Here is a 16,397-nt window from a genome sequence, read left to right on the forward strand (position 1 = left end):
CTCTTACTGTAGCAATTGCTGAATCTAAGGTTTACAAGATGTGAACAAAAGGTGATGTGAATTTTTGTTTTCCTGAAATAATCTTCATCACCATCAGTCTTCTTCTCTTCAAACTAATCCCCCTCGAATATAATACAGTTAGGGGCAGATTTTTCCAATATCGCAAACACTTCTGGAATCACGTTTCGTTATAGTGTTCAGCTCTTTCAGCGACTCTCATGACTGGAGGCAAAACGACGTCCTTTCGTGGTTCTGTTGAGCATCGGGAATAGAATGAAGTCGCAGGGGGCCCTGTCACACAAGTACGGTGGCTGAGACAACACAACGGTTTTGTTTCTTGTCAAAAAATCACGACAAGCGTTGAGGTGTCAGCGGGAGCATTATGGTGATAAAATTTCCACGAGTGGTTTTGCCACAATTCTGGTCATTTTCTTCGGACTTCTTGACGGAAACGGCGCATGATTTTCAGGTAGCAGTCCCCATTGAATGTACGACAATAAGGCGGGAAGTCATAATGCACACTCAGAACTGTAATCGAAGAAAACAATTAGAAGAACTTTCACTTGTGATTGTACTTTTTCGGTCTGAATCTTCAGACAGTTTCCAATGGGACTATTGGACCTTGATTTCGACGTTGTACCTGTGTACCCATGTCATGTCACCTGTTATAACCTTCATTAGAAGTGCTGGATCATATTCGACTTCATTCATCGTTTCCTGAGCAATGTCTTCAGCAATTCCTGAGGGATGTCCACTCGACGTTGTTCCTGATCGCAATTCAACAGTTTCGGAACACACTTTACTGTTACGCTTTTCTTGCCAAAAACAGCCCAAAACGTTGCTGGGCACTAGCCAAAGGACATGCCGACATCACCAGTAACCCCTCTGATGGTTACTCGGCGATTTTCCAGGACAATTTTCTTTACTTATTCGTCAGTTAGTGATGTGTTAGGGTGTCCAGGGCGGTCGTTTAAGTGACCAAAGAATCCGTAATTTGAAGTGTTTCTAAACAAATAATTTTTAACTGCATATTCAGAACTAGTACTTATCGATTACAACATATAAAATAAAATAATTCCTTTTCATAAACTTTAGCTTGAAATATAACATACTGTATATAAAATTATATGAAAGTTTTCAGAAAAGCAGCTGAGATAATACTGACCTTTCCAAAATTCGACAAATAATACTGCTGAGGAAAAGTAAAGCTAGTGGAGGATGTCCCGTTACAATCTGCTTTGATTCATGTTGATGCATGCTCACACCTGTAGTGGCCTAACGACTCACAACTTCAGTTGATAACTTTTCAAATATCTAACTAAAAGCGCCGATCTTGCTCCCAGTGATCTTTCCCCTTTTTGGGGGAGTAGGGGGAGGAGCGGGGTTCATCAGTCTTCCGACTGGTTTGATGCGGCCTGCCAACAATTCCCCTCCTGCGCCAATCTTTATATTTGAGAGTAGCACTTACAATCTATGTTCTCAATTTTATGTTGGACGTGTTCCAGTCTCTATCTTCTTGAACAGTTTTTACCATTTACAGCTTTCTTATGTACCAGGAAAATTATTGCCTGATGTCTTAACTGATGTTACATTACAGAAAAAGCGTTTGAGGACAAATAAGCGATATGGTGTGAATGTGCGACTCATAATAATTTTTCGATATGCAGCTGTTGTAACCTTTTAACCCAGTCACTAATGTTGTTTGAGAGATGCGTCGGACTATTCGCGATACCACTTCTTCCAAGTTTATGGCTTGTAAAGAGCGTATTTACATTATATTTTATGAAATATCTGCGTAGAGTTCTTAATCTTAATATGAGAGTGCCACAATTGTTACACACACACGCACACACAGACTGCCGACTCCATAAAATGTAACCGACTAAGGCGTAAAACGGAAGGCTGAGGACATTTTGGATCTCGTAACAGCCGTCAGCGTCGGCGTTTTTCTTCCCGAAGTCAGTAGCAATCGCGGCAGTCAGCTGGTTGCAGTAATCAGTCGACGTGTTCAACTGGAGGCGGGGTGGGGACGGTGGGAAGCGGGTAGGCATTGAGGTACGTGATGTGTCGTCGCCAGCCTGTGTGACAGCGGCCTGAACATCGTATATAGCAATACCAGTCTTGTGTGCGTCGTGTTCAACCGCGAGGAATTAATTCAGCGCTGTTCAGTACCAATCGCAATGGATATGCTCTTGGTGGCTCACGTGTAACACTCACGGCTGACCATGTCTGATTTAGATATAAAATATCTTAGTGTCGTTTTGGAGTACAATATAATGGGTGTTCCGAAACTATTCGTTCGAATTAATGCAGGAGGTAGAGAACATCTAAACAAGTATGTATGGTTGTGGTACATACTGTCCGTGACGGCAGTTCATGATGCTAAGGACGATTTACACAGAAGATAGTTTAACATGCTGATTACAGCAGCGGAATTCACAGGAGCTGCTCGAATGGGCTACCGTTGGCCTGTATGCAGCTACTTCAAATGCCCAGACACGTGAGGTCCTACGACTTGGATGTCCAAGCTATAGGGTCACCCCAGCCGATCCATCGATCCCCTAAAGAGGCTCTGAGATTATTCGTCACAGCAATGCTGAAATGAGCTGGCGCTCCGTCGTGCTGAAGTACGTTCTTTGTCTAGTATTCAGAGGCATATACTCCAGCAGTAGAGGTAACACACGTTCCTTACACAGAGCAGTTTGAGAGTCAGTGCACATTCCGCTCAGTAACATCGACACAACAGCTTACTTCAGCACCACCGACAAAACGTTTCCTAACATTACAAGGTTCCTCATCGAAATGTTTTTGTTTTGATATTCTCTTCCACCTGTATCAGTGTGAACGAGTAGTTTCGGAACAGCCTATAAATGAATAGTGAAACTGAAAACGAAATAAAAATAAATAAATAGCTAAGTGAATACTCAACTGTCTTCTTGTACATTTTACTCTGATCGGGAGGAACATCTGTTTTTCGCTGTCATGGCTCTACTCTCCACCTCTATCGCGCGCGGCCAACCAAAAATCAGTTAACGTCATTGGAGAAATGTACAAGGCAGAATTATAGTAGCTCATTTACGCCGTTTAGAGCGTGGGTTACATACCATTACATTTGCGCCCTATTGCTGTTCTGCGTGAAACGACAACAGCTTTTACAAGTAGTCGTATGAGTGAATCAGTGTAACTCAAACGCACTTGAAAATTAATTAGATGCTACATAAATGTGATACAGGTTGATCAATGATGGTTGCCAACACAAAAGTTTGATAAAATTAAAATCAGTTATTTATTCATTCATAGAGATAAAAACTATGAATGGCGTTCTCACAATGCCTCAAATTGCCAATGGAAGAGGAGCGGTATCTGATCAGATGAAACATAACAAGTGCAGTGAAGCTGGATTGTATACGAACAAGTACTGTCCGATGCCCCAAAAGCAAGTATTTATTTAAATGGCGCATAAATTCAATGGTCCTTAGAACCTCATCATTGCTACGTTAACCAGTAAATCTACTACAATATATTTCAATCTCTCATAGCATTATATTGAAGTCCAGTCGTGAAAATATTAAATATTCTGAACTACGCTAGTAACACAATCTCTGCTTTAGAAGTTGTGTGATGAATTCGTTGGTATCCAGTGGCAGATGGTGGTCGATCGTGGCACAATAAATATTTGCAAAAGAGAAAACAGGATACTCGCCTTTCTCCTAGTTGTCAAAACAATCACGGTCTTTTACTGTTTGTACTGGGAAACTTTTTATGGTTCTGCGCCTCAGTAGCTGCGGTTTTAGCAAGGCAGACTGCTAAGCGAAGGGGCCCGTGTTCGATTCCCGACCGTATCATGAGACACTGGGTGTTGTGTGGTCTTTACATTCGTATTGTCATTATTGACACAACAATCTTCTCAAACACATTGCGTTACAGCGTTTCCAGTACTGAGATGTTTGCATGGGCACGCACTGAAAGCCAGTAAAGTGAAATAAAGAAAATAAAATTAGTATTTATGGTTACAGCATATGCGTCACATTCCGTTTGCGAAAATTTGAGTCCAATGTTTATTTCCTAGTATTGAAATGAATGAGAACAATGATGTATGACGTGATTTAAGAAAAGTATACAAAACTATGTAACAGTGAAATCTAATATTATCGATAGTCAAAAGTAAATTACATGTAAGTTAGTGTTTAACGCCGATAACTGAGTGTTTCACCGGATTATATTTTGTGACGGGAAAAAAGTTAAACATTTAAAGTTCGACATTACCTATGATTATTCTAAGAATCCAAACTGAACACTAAATCTGCTATTATTAACTATTCAAATAAATACCACATGCACTGAATTACATTGTTGGTCATTAAGGACAGCACATAAGAAATTTTACTTGCTGTGAATTTACACTATAGTGGGAAGTAGGTGTTCTCATGGTTTGCATACCGGCGAATCAATGTAACTCTAGCAGTTATGGTGTCAGGAATGTATAAAATGTTTACAGACGGTATCTCCTTTCTTTTTCATATACAGCTACTAAAACAGCGTAAGAAAGCCCCTATCGGAACACAAAAAAGGCGAATATGATCCTGTTTATTAAAAGACTCCAGATGAGAAGCGGGGTACCAGCTCCTCTTGCTACCTTCCTCAGCACCTTGAAAAATGTTCCTGAAAATATTGGCATGTGTATCCACTCCCTTTTAACATGGACCACGTCCCTCACTCCCATGAGTTCCTCTAACTGTAACTCGTCAACACCCACTACTTCATCGTTGTAAGTCGCTCTTACTCATCTACCTCATTTGCTCATTCTCACTTACTCACTCAGCCCGACTCATTGTCAAAATCTCTTTGTGTCTGTTACTGTCTCACAGCCAAAGTCTCCTTTGTAGAGTCACCTCTCATTGTTGCTCTACCTCACAGCTCCCACTGCTGCAGTCTCTGCTCTCTCTGTATATCTCTTCCTTCCTCGTTTGCTTTGACAAAACGCTCTTCCTCATTATTAGTGGCTCTCAACTTCTTCCACTTTCTCCTTCTCTTTTTGTTCTTCTCCCCCCTTGGCACGGTATACTTCACCCTTTTCCCAGCACTGTCCCACCACTGTCAACTACGTTTCACTGCCATTGTGTCCCTCTCTTTCTCTTACACTGCCATTGTCTCATTCGCTCTTTATGAACCATTACCACTGTCTACTTTCGTCCAGAACTGATTAGTTTCACATCTCATTCCTACTGTTACTCCACTGTCTTCTTCTCCCTCAGTATGAAAAATAAGGTCGCATTCCAAATTGTTTGGGAAAATTTTTACAGCTGAGGGTGAAGGTAGAATGAGGCAGCTGGTACCGTATTTTTCAGTCAGAGTCTTTTAAAAAAGGAGTATATTCGCCTTTTTTGTGGTCCGCTAGGAGCATTTTTCTGTTGTTTCCCTTCCAAAAAAAAAAAAAAAAAAAAGTTCAAATGGCTCTAAGCACTATACGACTTAATATCTGAGGTCATCAGTCCCCTAGACTTAGAAATACTTTAACCTAACTGACCTAAGGATATCACACACATCCATGTCCGAGGCAGGATTCGAACCTGCAACTGTAGCAACAGCGCAGTTCCAAACTGAAGCGCCTAGAACCGCTCGGTCACAGCGGGTTTCCTTCCTTTCCCTGCCAAAGCATGGCATGTAACTCATATGAAAAAATCTTCATGTGTCAATAAAATTTTTGTAGTTTACTTATGTGAAATACAAATAATGCAAAACTATATAATTTTACATCTCAGATAGTGCTTTAAGTCCACGGAAATTGTGCATGTGCATGAGTACAACAACAACATAGTGTTTCCAGAAGCCTTCTGATGATAACAGCGGCAGTTAATAGCACATTTCTCCATGTTACATCACTTTGTAAACTACGTTTTTACCTTCACACCGTACTTTACATGCACATTTTTCGGATACAGGTAGGGTAGCTTTGAACCCTGTTACTCGGAAACGGATAAAGATATCAAGAAAATTTTTCATGTAGTTTGAGATGGGAATCCTAGGAAAATATTGTAAAACTTTGAGCCTTTTGCTGTTTATAGCCGTCTTGAATCCGTGGCTCGGTATAGGTACCCAAAAGCCATGTTTTTCAGGTTTTCTCAGGAACCTGAGGTATGAGCCGCGGAAAAATCTCGTTTTTATGTGCGGCGTTTCAGAACACATTAGGTAGAGCATGCTGTCACATGCTACCGATAACACTAAAGGCAACCTGCAAGCTAAGATCTGTAGATGGCATATTTAGCCGTCGACGTCACATTTCCTGACATTTTACCACAACTAACCGTACTAAAAATTACGCGTTTTGGAGAGAACTGTAATATGGTGAATATTAACTTTGCTGTATGCTTAAAGCTTTTCGTGTTTTGAGTTCAGAATCTCAGATATTTGAAGTCCTGTTTACGTCGGAGGGAATGGAAGCGCACACAAACGAATGTGCATTCGCTGACAATTCGCCCGTTTTCACTACCATTCGCTCCAATCTGTGAACAAGCTTTCACTCTATCGCGGACAGAAGACGTCACGAGGTAACGAACGTAGTATATGGAGACAGCGCTAATAATCGGAACGCTATACAAGGTATTCCACAAGCCCTATAATAGGTGTCTAGGGGCTGCAGAGGGGACTTCCGGGAATGTACCGTTTGTATATAAAATGAGTTTAAAAATCGAATTACTTTCAGATATCCTGCTCCTCGGTTCAAAAAATGGTTCAAGTGGCTCTGAGCACTATGGGACTCAACTGCTGAGGTCATTAGTCCCCTAGAACTTAGAACTAGTTAAACCTAACTAACCTAAGGACATCACAAACATCCATGCCCGAGGCAGGATTAGAACCTGCGGCCGTAGCGGTCTTGCGGTTCCAGACTGCAGCGCCTTTAACCGCACGGCCACTTCGGCTGGCCCTGCTCCTCGGTACGTACACAAACTGGGAAGAAGGTGACGTCGTCAGTTCCTGTTGTAATTATGACATTACACATACCATTTTCATCCATCTACAGCAATGGGTGCGACTACGAAGAGGACGTCCATCAGGTACAACAGAACCCGAAGATGAGTACTCGAGTCACCATGCCATTCGCGCCTGTAGAGCACACAGCTCAGAGCTCATCTGCGCTGTGTGCGTACCGTGACGCGAGAGATTAGAAAGTGATCTCATCTTCAAATTTATTTTACATCCGAACGGTACATTTGCAGACACGAATTCCTTCTCAATATTGTGTTTACTACATTCTCTCTAGAAATAATAGAAACTGTGGAACATTCTGCATGCTTAGAGTTTCGCTGCAATATTTGGGTATTTAGAGAGGATTATATTGCGTTGTGAGCGCACTCTTTTGACGAGATAAACGAAGTGGTGTAGGAAGGGAGAATTTTGGTGTTCAGTTTCTACGCAAAAGGTAAATGTGTGGAGGCAATGGTTCAAATGGTTCTAAGCACTATGGGACTTAACATCTGAGGTCATCAGTCCCCTAGATTTAGAACTACTTAAACCTAACTAACCTAAGGACATCACACACATCCATGCCCGATGCAGGATTCGAACCTGCAACCGTAGCAGCAGCGCGGTTCTGGACTGACGCGCCTACAACCACTCGGTCACAGCGGCAGGCATGGAGGTAATGCAATTTCAATAGCTGCTCCAGCTTTCTTTATCATTAATCCAACATTTCACGCCTATGATGGTTGGTGATTTTCGATGGCTTCACGATCAGCATAACCTGAGGAAACTCTAGCATTTAGGTTCTGGTTATTAGGATTCGGAGACGTTTATGTCAGTGAGTGTTTCGCATTTCAATAGCTACTATACATCAGATTCTGATGTTTGCAGTGCCATATGTGAAGAATTTCAAGGATTTTATTAAACTATGTATGAAGACGATTAATCTCAAAAAACATGATTAATGATGATTAATGAAACGTTAAATATTCATAAGACCTGTCACATCCGGTACTTCATAAAATCTGCTACATAGTTCTTCAGAGGGCAGACAGCGTGATCCCTGAAAAATAATTTTACTTTTCATCAAAAATCTCGAGCAAAACAGTGATATACGAGCAAAGTAATGCCCGATACCATGGACGTAAGCAATGAGAATGATTAGGTCATTGGTGTATTTTTAATTTTGATCAGCATAATAGATACTCGCAGCTGTTTAGTTTCGAGGAGACTCATTGCGCTTTTCCTTTTAATAACAACAGAAACTTTGTGTTTGTTCCATTCGGTTCCGCTTGATGCAAGCATCTAATGAAATTGTCATCTTTCATGCAACCCACTTTATATTTCTTTTCCTTCGGAGTCTGTGCTGTGGGTCCCTTGGATCCCACGGGCGTGTATGATGTCTGTACTCTTCTATCTGAGGACCACTCCACTAGCCGCGCAACTTATGTCAGCAACAACAAAAGCGGACAATTGACACACGAAAGCTTTCTGTGTCACTAACGACGAAGCTCGGAAGACGCTAAGTTCCTTTGAAGGTTCGCTAGAAGAATGACAACCAGTGGAACATGAAGAACACAATGCGAAAAAGCCGTTTGCTGTCGCGGGCGTAACGTTTACACCAGATAGAATTTCTCGTTCGCTGTTACACGTTCGCTTGTCTTCGCTTCGGTGTAAAGGTGGCTCCATGTTTTTAATGCGTGTTCAATCCGCAGCGTATGTGAGTTCGGGAAACGAATAGTGATGTGACGGGACGTCATGGTACCTGTGCTTTGATTGCCTGAGAGAAGCAAATCAAGCGGCTCCGACGTGGATTCAAGTGTTTTCGGTGAGAACTGAAACCGTAAATTACCGAAATGACTGAAACGACATGTTAGGGCTAGGTTGCTTTAGCTATCATTTTTCCTTGGACGACAACATTTATTTTTATATATTTTTTGGAGTAACAACAGGTCCCCTCTGTAAAACAGTCGAGAAAATTGAAGTTTATCTGACATTACAAACATGAAGGCGTTCAAAATGGTGAATGAGACAGCTGTTGACTTACAATAATAATGACCTCTAACCAAGTCAAGGAATAAGGCCTTAACAATATTGGCCTTTTTAAAATTTTAAAATTAAATAATTTTCAATAAACCTGCCATTTAAATAGTTATAAGAGTTGTAAATAAATTTCTTTATAACCTTAGGCAGACCTACAAGAGGTATACATCTAAAGATTTACAATAAACTTCGATCAAGGATACAAAATGTATTAAACATTACAGGGAAATCTTCTTGTGCGTAACCTGTTAATCAGAGGCCTCTTGGTCGGCAACAAAATTTCATTTACAGTGCAAGTCAGATAACATTAGATACTTAGCTTGAGCGCAGACAACCAGGATGTGCGACTGCAAGCAAACAGCAAGCCGTAATGGGAAATGCTAGAGAACCGTGCACACGGCCGCAAGGAAGCCAAGCTCACGCGGCGAGTAGCTGCCAACACATGGTAAGTGCTGTTAACGACGAGAAAGATACGTGTCTGACTGGATTATACTACAAGTAAAGTTATCTTTTAACCATGAGTGCACCTTTAGAGGGTTTCCAATAATTTGATACGCCCTAGGAAATAATCTTCGCTAAGAGAAATGGCTCTGAGCACTATGGGACTTAACATCTGTGGTCATCAGTCCCCTAGAACTTAGAACTACTTAAACCTAACTAACCTAAGGACATCACACACATCCATGCCCGAGGCAGGATTCGAACCTGCGACCGTAGCAGTCGCGCGGTTCCGGACTGAGCGCCTAGAACCGCTAGACCACCGCGGCCGGCTCTTCGCTAAGAGAGAACTGTAGTTCTTTCCAGGAGGGAATATAATAAACAAGTCTCCCATGTCTTATCATTAAGTGGCGCTCACAACATGCTTGAAAGGGCTGGAAAATAGTTATACCAGAGCCCAGCAGCTTCTGAAACATCGTTAAAACAAATATTAAAATTTATAAACAGCTGGCGAATCCCATCGAACATTTATAGGACATAATCGAGAGATCAGTTCGTGCTACGGGGGTAGCATGGCTCAATACGACTTGCAACGACTTGTTGAGTCCATGCCATGTCGAGTTGCAGCGCTACGGTTAATAAAAGCAATTCCGACAAGATGTTAGGAGGTATTCCGAGACTTTTGTCACGTCAGCCTGTTTCTATCCTTTCGGGAGTTAGAGCGTAAAGCTGTAGAGATGCTGGATAGTGTTGAGTTTGGGTCTTCTGATCTCATCACTTTCCACCTTCGCATGGCAGCTGTGTGCTTCCGACCAACGCAATAATACGTAACGATAAACTATAGTCCGGATAAGCCACGATTCCGCCTCTGTTCAATTGTTACAAATGCGCTGGCAGGTTTTTTTCCTTCTTACACGAGGCATAATACGACCGTCCCACAAGCAAACAACATTCAAATGCGGTACATGGATGCCTTACATTTAGAATGTAGATGATGTTTCACTTCCTGGCATTTGATGGTTGCTGCCGGTGTCGATGACCCATAGGCTGTCGCTCTTAGAGAGTGAAATGAGACGTAAGAACAACAGTATATTTGTTTAATTAACTTCTTTAATCTGGACCTCGGCCGTAGTACATCAAGAACAATTTGGTGCAGGCGTCCAGTTATCTCTCATGCGAAACAATAGACGTCCGGCATTGCTGACAGGGCAAAGAGCGGCCCGAGCATGGCGTCACTCGAATGTCGCTGTTAGCGACAACTCCAGCCGTGAACGTGATGACAGCGCGACAGCGCAGGTGACACTTCTGCGGGGGCGGCTGTAACTTGTAACCTGTAAAGGAAGGGAACCAGCGAAAAAATGCTCCTATCGGAGTACAAAAAATGGGAGTATACTCCTTTTTTTAAAAAGACTCTGACTGAAAAGTGGGATACCAGCTGCCCCATTCTACCTTCCTCCTCATCCGTAAAGATTTTCCCAAAAACATTGGCATGCGAACTTATTTTTTATGCTGAGGGAGAAGGAAGCAGTAGGGCAGCAGTAGGTAAGAGTCGGGATACTAATCAGTTGTGGGCAGGAGTAGACAGTGGTTGTGGTACATAAAGAGCGAACGAGACAATGGCAGTGTAAGAGAAAGACAGGGACACAGTGGCAATGAAACGGAGTTGACAGTGGTGGGACAGTGCTGGGAAAAGAGTGAAGGATAGGGGCGGCTCTCTGCTCCGGCGGCGGCTGCTTTCATGACTTAGGGCATGCTGTCCTGTACCGTGGTCGATCAGTGGACCCTATACCGCATTTCAGGGCGTCGCTTTGGGTCTCACAGGCTCGTGGCGTAGGCTGCGATACTGAGTCGAGAATATTTTAATACACGAATGGTTGAACAGTTGTACGCTCTAGACTGTGTTTGTTTAGGACTAAAGGCGCGTACTCTAAAGCCTTCCATGGTTGCAAGTCAATAAAGGCTCCCATTCTTCCGCTAGTGTATTTCGGCATTGGCAGTTGCTATACCGTGCCCAGCTGGCTCTGCCTTGCAACGCCTGTCTGCCATGTTCTCCTTCACGACGCATATCGCTCTTGCCTGCCTGCGGTTGGCTTTGTTGAAACTCACTTCTGCTTTGGCATACTTTTGAATGAATATGGTCGATATGCTACACATGTAATCCTTATGGTATTGCAGTTGTAATGGACAACAGTGTACTTGATGTTTATTTATCTAACATGACAAACTAGGTATATTGCTTCAAATTTTAAAATTACGTACGATTAACAGCGTGTCTCAGGTTGCTTTTACTTTTATTTTTAATAATTCAATAGCAAAAATTGCGGCGTATAGTAAATTTTATAATGTCCTTTTCCGCTCTGTCAGCAGAGTAGAGCAGTCGCACCAGGGGAGATGATTTTTTAGGTCTGATGTTTGGAGCGTTGTGGAGGCACTTACAGAAATAGTATCGAGGGCTGGAAACAATCCCAATGTGCATTTGTTATGTCTGTCTGGGGGCCTCATCCGAGATGCGGGGGAGATCCTCTCTACGAATATTGTTAGAGCAGGGTGCAGTCATCTGCTGGTTGTGCACCAGTGACACCTTCGCTTGGGTACTGTGACCATCCTCATTTCGTACAGGTGGTTGGCAGAAGTGGTAACGACTGCTGGTCTTACTCGCAGGGGTACATAGAGATTACAGTTTGCAGTATCGTACGCGGAATTGACGGGAGTCCTTTTATTTGGAGCAGGATGGAGGATCTCAGAGGCTCCGTCGATTTTGTGACGTACTTGGCTACAGATTTTTGGACCTGTGTAACGGGGTGGAGAATGGTAGGATTCCTATGAAAGTTCAGGGTGCAGGTAGCATAGGAAGTAGCTACTCAGGTAACTGAGTATTTGAGGAGTGCACAGAGCTTTATTTATTTATTTCTAGGCTGCTGTTATTTTTAAGTCCTCTGATGCACGCTTGCCAATCGATTTGCAGAGACCGAAATGAAATCGCGTGCAAAGATATTCCGAATGTCAATATTCTCAGTAAGCGGCCGAAGCTTTCGTAACAAAGTTCCTGAATTTACCGCCCTCCAGGAAAGCTGTCGTACCTAAATCATGCTTGGAAACGAGTGCTGGGTGAAATACGAAACAGAAAGCTCCGAACTACTTAACTAGGCGTGGAACATATTTCTAAAAGACAGGTTACACGCCATAGGAAGGAGCCTGTTTGTTGCAGTCGACGGAAACATTATGGCAGTCGAGGTCAAAACTGAGACGAGTAACAGCGGTAGATGAACTCGGGTTAGCAGTCGGATGTCTTTACTGGTCACCCGATAGTGCCGTAACAGTTTTAGAATCATTCAAAGAAACCCTACGCTCTGTAGCACGGCGGTAGCCTGAACACGAAATATTAGCTGGAGTCGACTTTAACCTCTCGTGTATCGACTGCGATGTTTGTACAGATTGCGATTTTTATGGGTAAGTTGCTGTTTGTATGGACACACAGTATTGCAAGGAAGTTCTGAACGCTTTCTCTGAAACCTATCTTGAGCAGCTATTGCGAAAACTCAGCACAATGTCTTAGGCGTATCTACAAATGTGCCTGATCTAATCGTCATTGTCATTACAGGGACGCGGATTAATAATCATGATATCGTAGCGACGAAAGTTATTGTTTAATAAATCCATCAATACGACTAGGTCAGTTTTTGTGCAGGAATGGGCAGATAAGCAGCGTTAGTATCTTTCTTCGGTAATGAATGGACGTCACTCATTTCCAGTATCAGGGAGATAGAGGAATTATGGGTAAAGTTTAAACTGATTGGATATCGTGCTCTCGAGAAGCACGTGCGAGTAATTTCATTAAGGACCAAAAAGACCACCGTGGTTTAATAATAAAATTCGGAGAACTGTGAGAAACAGAGATTGTTACACTCTTGGTTAAATAAGGAAGGAAGAATATCGACAAGCAAAAGTCTAATGAAAATCATGCGTCTACAAAAAGACCAATGCACGAAGCTGTCGTACTTTAGCAACAGCTCTTGCCGAGAAGACGAGGAATTTCTGGTCTACTTAAAATCGCTACGCGAGTCAACGGCTTCTATTCGGTCACTCTTTGTCGTGGTAACAGGAGATAGGAAATGCACAGATAAATTAAATTTGGCTTAAAAAAAAATCATTCACGCAGGCGGATGATACAGATATAACGTCGTTAGACCGTCGCGCAAACACCCTTACGGATAACCCAGAAGTTGCATCCCTGGTGTTGAGAAGCAGTTGAAAGTGTAGGAAACAGATCGGGATGGAATCCCAGTTCTGTCTTATTCAGAGTACTCTTCGGCTTTGGCCCCTTACTTAGCTCACAATTATCGCGAATCTCCCGTCCAAACTGGAAAAAGCACAGGAGACTCCCGTCAATAAGAAGGTTTAAGGGCAACATTACAGTCCAATATCACTTACTTCAGTTTGTTGCAGAACTATTGAACATATTCTGAGTTCAAATATAGTAAATTTACTCGAAGCAGAAAAGTTTGTGTCCACAAATCAGCACGCTCATGCCATACTCAACTATTGTTTTCCTCGTACGATTTCCTGTGAACCATGAAAGAACGACGACAGGCAGACTTCACATTCATAGATTTCCGGAAAGCTATTGACAACTTGCCACACTACAGTCTGTTAACGAAAGTCCGAACGTACGCAACGGGTTCTCATAAATGACAGTCGCTTGAAGACATTTTTAAATAACAGAAACCCGTACATTGTCCAGGACGGCGTGTGTTCTTCAGAGACAAGGGTGTCGTTAAAAGTTCCCAAACGGAGTGTGGTAAGATCACCCTTATCCAGAATAGACATAAACGTTTTGACTGGAAGAATGAACAGCCTACTGCGACTGTTTGCTGATGACGCACTGGGGTACGGGAAGGTATCATCGTTGACTGATCGTAGAAGGGTCCAGGATGGATTAGGATTTCTATTTTGTGTGGCGAATAGCAGCTAACTTTAAGTGTATAAACATATAAACAAACGCTGATGAGTAGCAAAAACAAATCTGTGATATTTGAAGATTGGATTAGTGGTGTTCATTAAATATCTAAATGTAACATTACAAAGCTATATGAAATTGAACGACAACGAAATGTCGGTTGTACTTAATGCTAATGGTTAACTTCCGTTTATTTGCAGAATTCTAGGGAAATGGAACTCATTTATAAAGGAGACCGCGTTTACAACATTTACGCGACCAGTTCTTGAGTACTTCTCGAGTGTTTGGGATCCGCACCAAGTCGGACTGCTTGAAGATATTAACGCAAATTAAGAGGCGCTCTCTGCTGGATTTGCTTCAGGTAGGTTCGATCAACACGGGAGATTAGAAAATGTTCCGCGAAGTCAAATGGGATTCCCTTCGCAGAAGACGATGTCCTTACCGCGAAACGCTATCGAGAACATTTAGAGAATTGGCGTTTGCGGCAGACTTCAGAATGAATGTAGTACTGCCAGCACACATCTCGCGTAAGGGCCGCGAAGACAATATAGGCTAACAAGAAACAATCTATACGGTGATGTAGGTTAAGGTCCAAGGAATCACACCCTGAAACCATTCACCGCGGGCGGGCTCTCATTTGCGAGTAATCGATGAATAATATTGCGGGATTTCGCGTCATGCTATATAACTATAAAAAAGGTAACACTTTACCAACTGTTTGCATACCGTAATGGTTAAGGTACTGACCATCCATGCTAAAGGCTGTCGGTTCGAATTTAGTCAAATACACTGAAATGTTTTTATTCTAAAATCTTTATCGAAGTGACTCTGAGCAATATTTTTATTCGATTAATTGATTTACATGCAATTTCTTTTATTTGTATTCCCTTGTCACATCATTTTAATTTCTCCAGTTGCTCTTATTTCTTCTTCGTATCGTTTTTCTGCTCTTGGAATCTTTGTGGGTATGATTCTAATCATTTTTCTTTATCTGTCGTAATGTTGAAACATTTGAAAATTCCGATCTGTTAATGTTGACTGTGCAGTGGTATCAAGAATGTATTTTCCGTTACAAGATGTATATCACTTGTACGGCAATCGTTATACAAACATTAAAAACGTAAATTATTATTGAACTGTGGACAAAAATAACATGGATGAGCTGATATAAACGAAAAAAGAGATTATACGTAAAATTAAATCAAAGCGAAATGAGAAATAGAAATAATGAATGCAATAACACGGACAAAAATGTCAAATGACAAAATTGATGAAATTAAATCAAAGTTGATACAAACAGTTATCAAAATCACGTGAACAAGGGCCCCAAGCGGGAAAAGACTGATAGGAAGAAAAATGAGAGCAAATGGTGTATTTCGTACAATGAATTAGATGATGTGACAACTGAATAGAAAAAAAATACATGGGTTGTCAGTACCTTAACAATTAAGTTATGCCACCAGACTGTAAACTGTTACCGTATTTAAAGTGATATAGCATCACGCGAAATTCCTATATTTTTTCATCGATTACCTGCAAATGAAGGCCCACTAGGGTGAATGGTAGCAGGGGGTGATTTCTTGGACCTTAACCTACATCACCGTGTAGATTGTTTCAAAAAGTCGAGTCCACCGCTGGGGACCTCTGTAAGAGAAGTTAAGGTTCTTACACAGACATGTAGACAGTTGTTTGGTCGTCTCTCCATTTGTGAGTGGAACAGGAAAAGGAATGATTAGAAGTAGTGAAAGGTACCAAGCACCACTTACCATACAGTGGCTTGTGGACGTAGGTGTAGATTTAGGTAAATCTATATTACAATACTCTCTAAGTTTTATACCGCCGTCACTCGTGGACAGATTAAAGAAAAAATCGTCTAGGAATTTTACAGTTTGTAACATGCAAGCCAGTGTCGATTTTCATGTATCCAACGTCTGTGACTTCTGTGGATGCTAGACAGTGCAAGATGATGTTTTAGCATACGAGTCACCAGATCATCGTG

General features: G+C 41.9%; 1 protein-coding gene across 1 annotated transcript in view; it reads left to right on the forward strand.

Moving 5' to 3' along the window:
- Window positions 1–16,397, forward strand: part of LOC126252470 (uncharacterized) — a 1,574,240-nt gene that overhangs the window by 871,245 nt on the left and 686,598 nt on the right. The window lies entirely within an intron of this gene.

Source organism: Schistocerca nitens, chromosome 4 (assembly GCF_023898315.1).
Source record: "Schistocerca nitens isolate TAMUIC-IGC-003100 chromosome 4, iqSchNite1.1, whole genome shotgun sequence".
NCBI lineage: Eukaryota > Metazoa > Arthropoda > Insecta > Orthoptera > Acrididae > Schistocerca > Schistocerca nitens.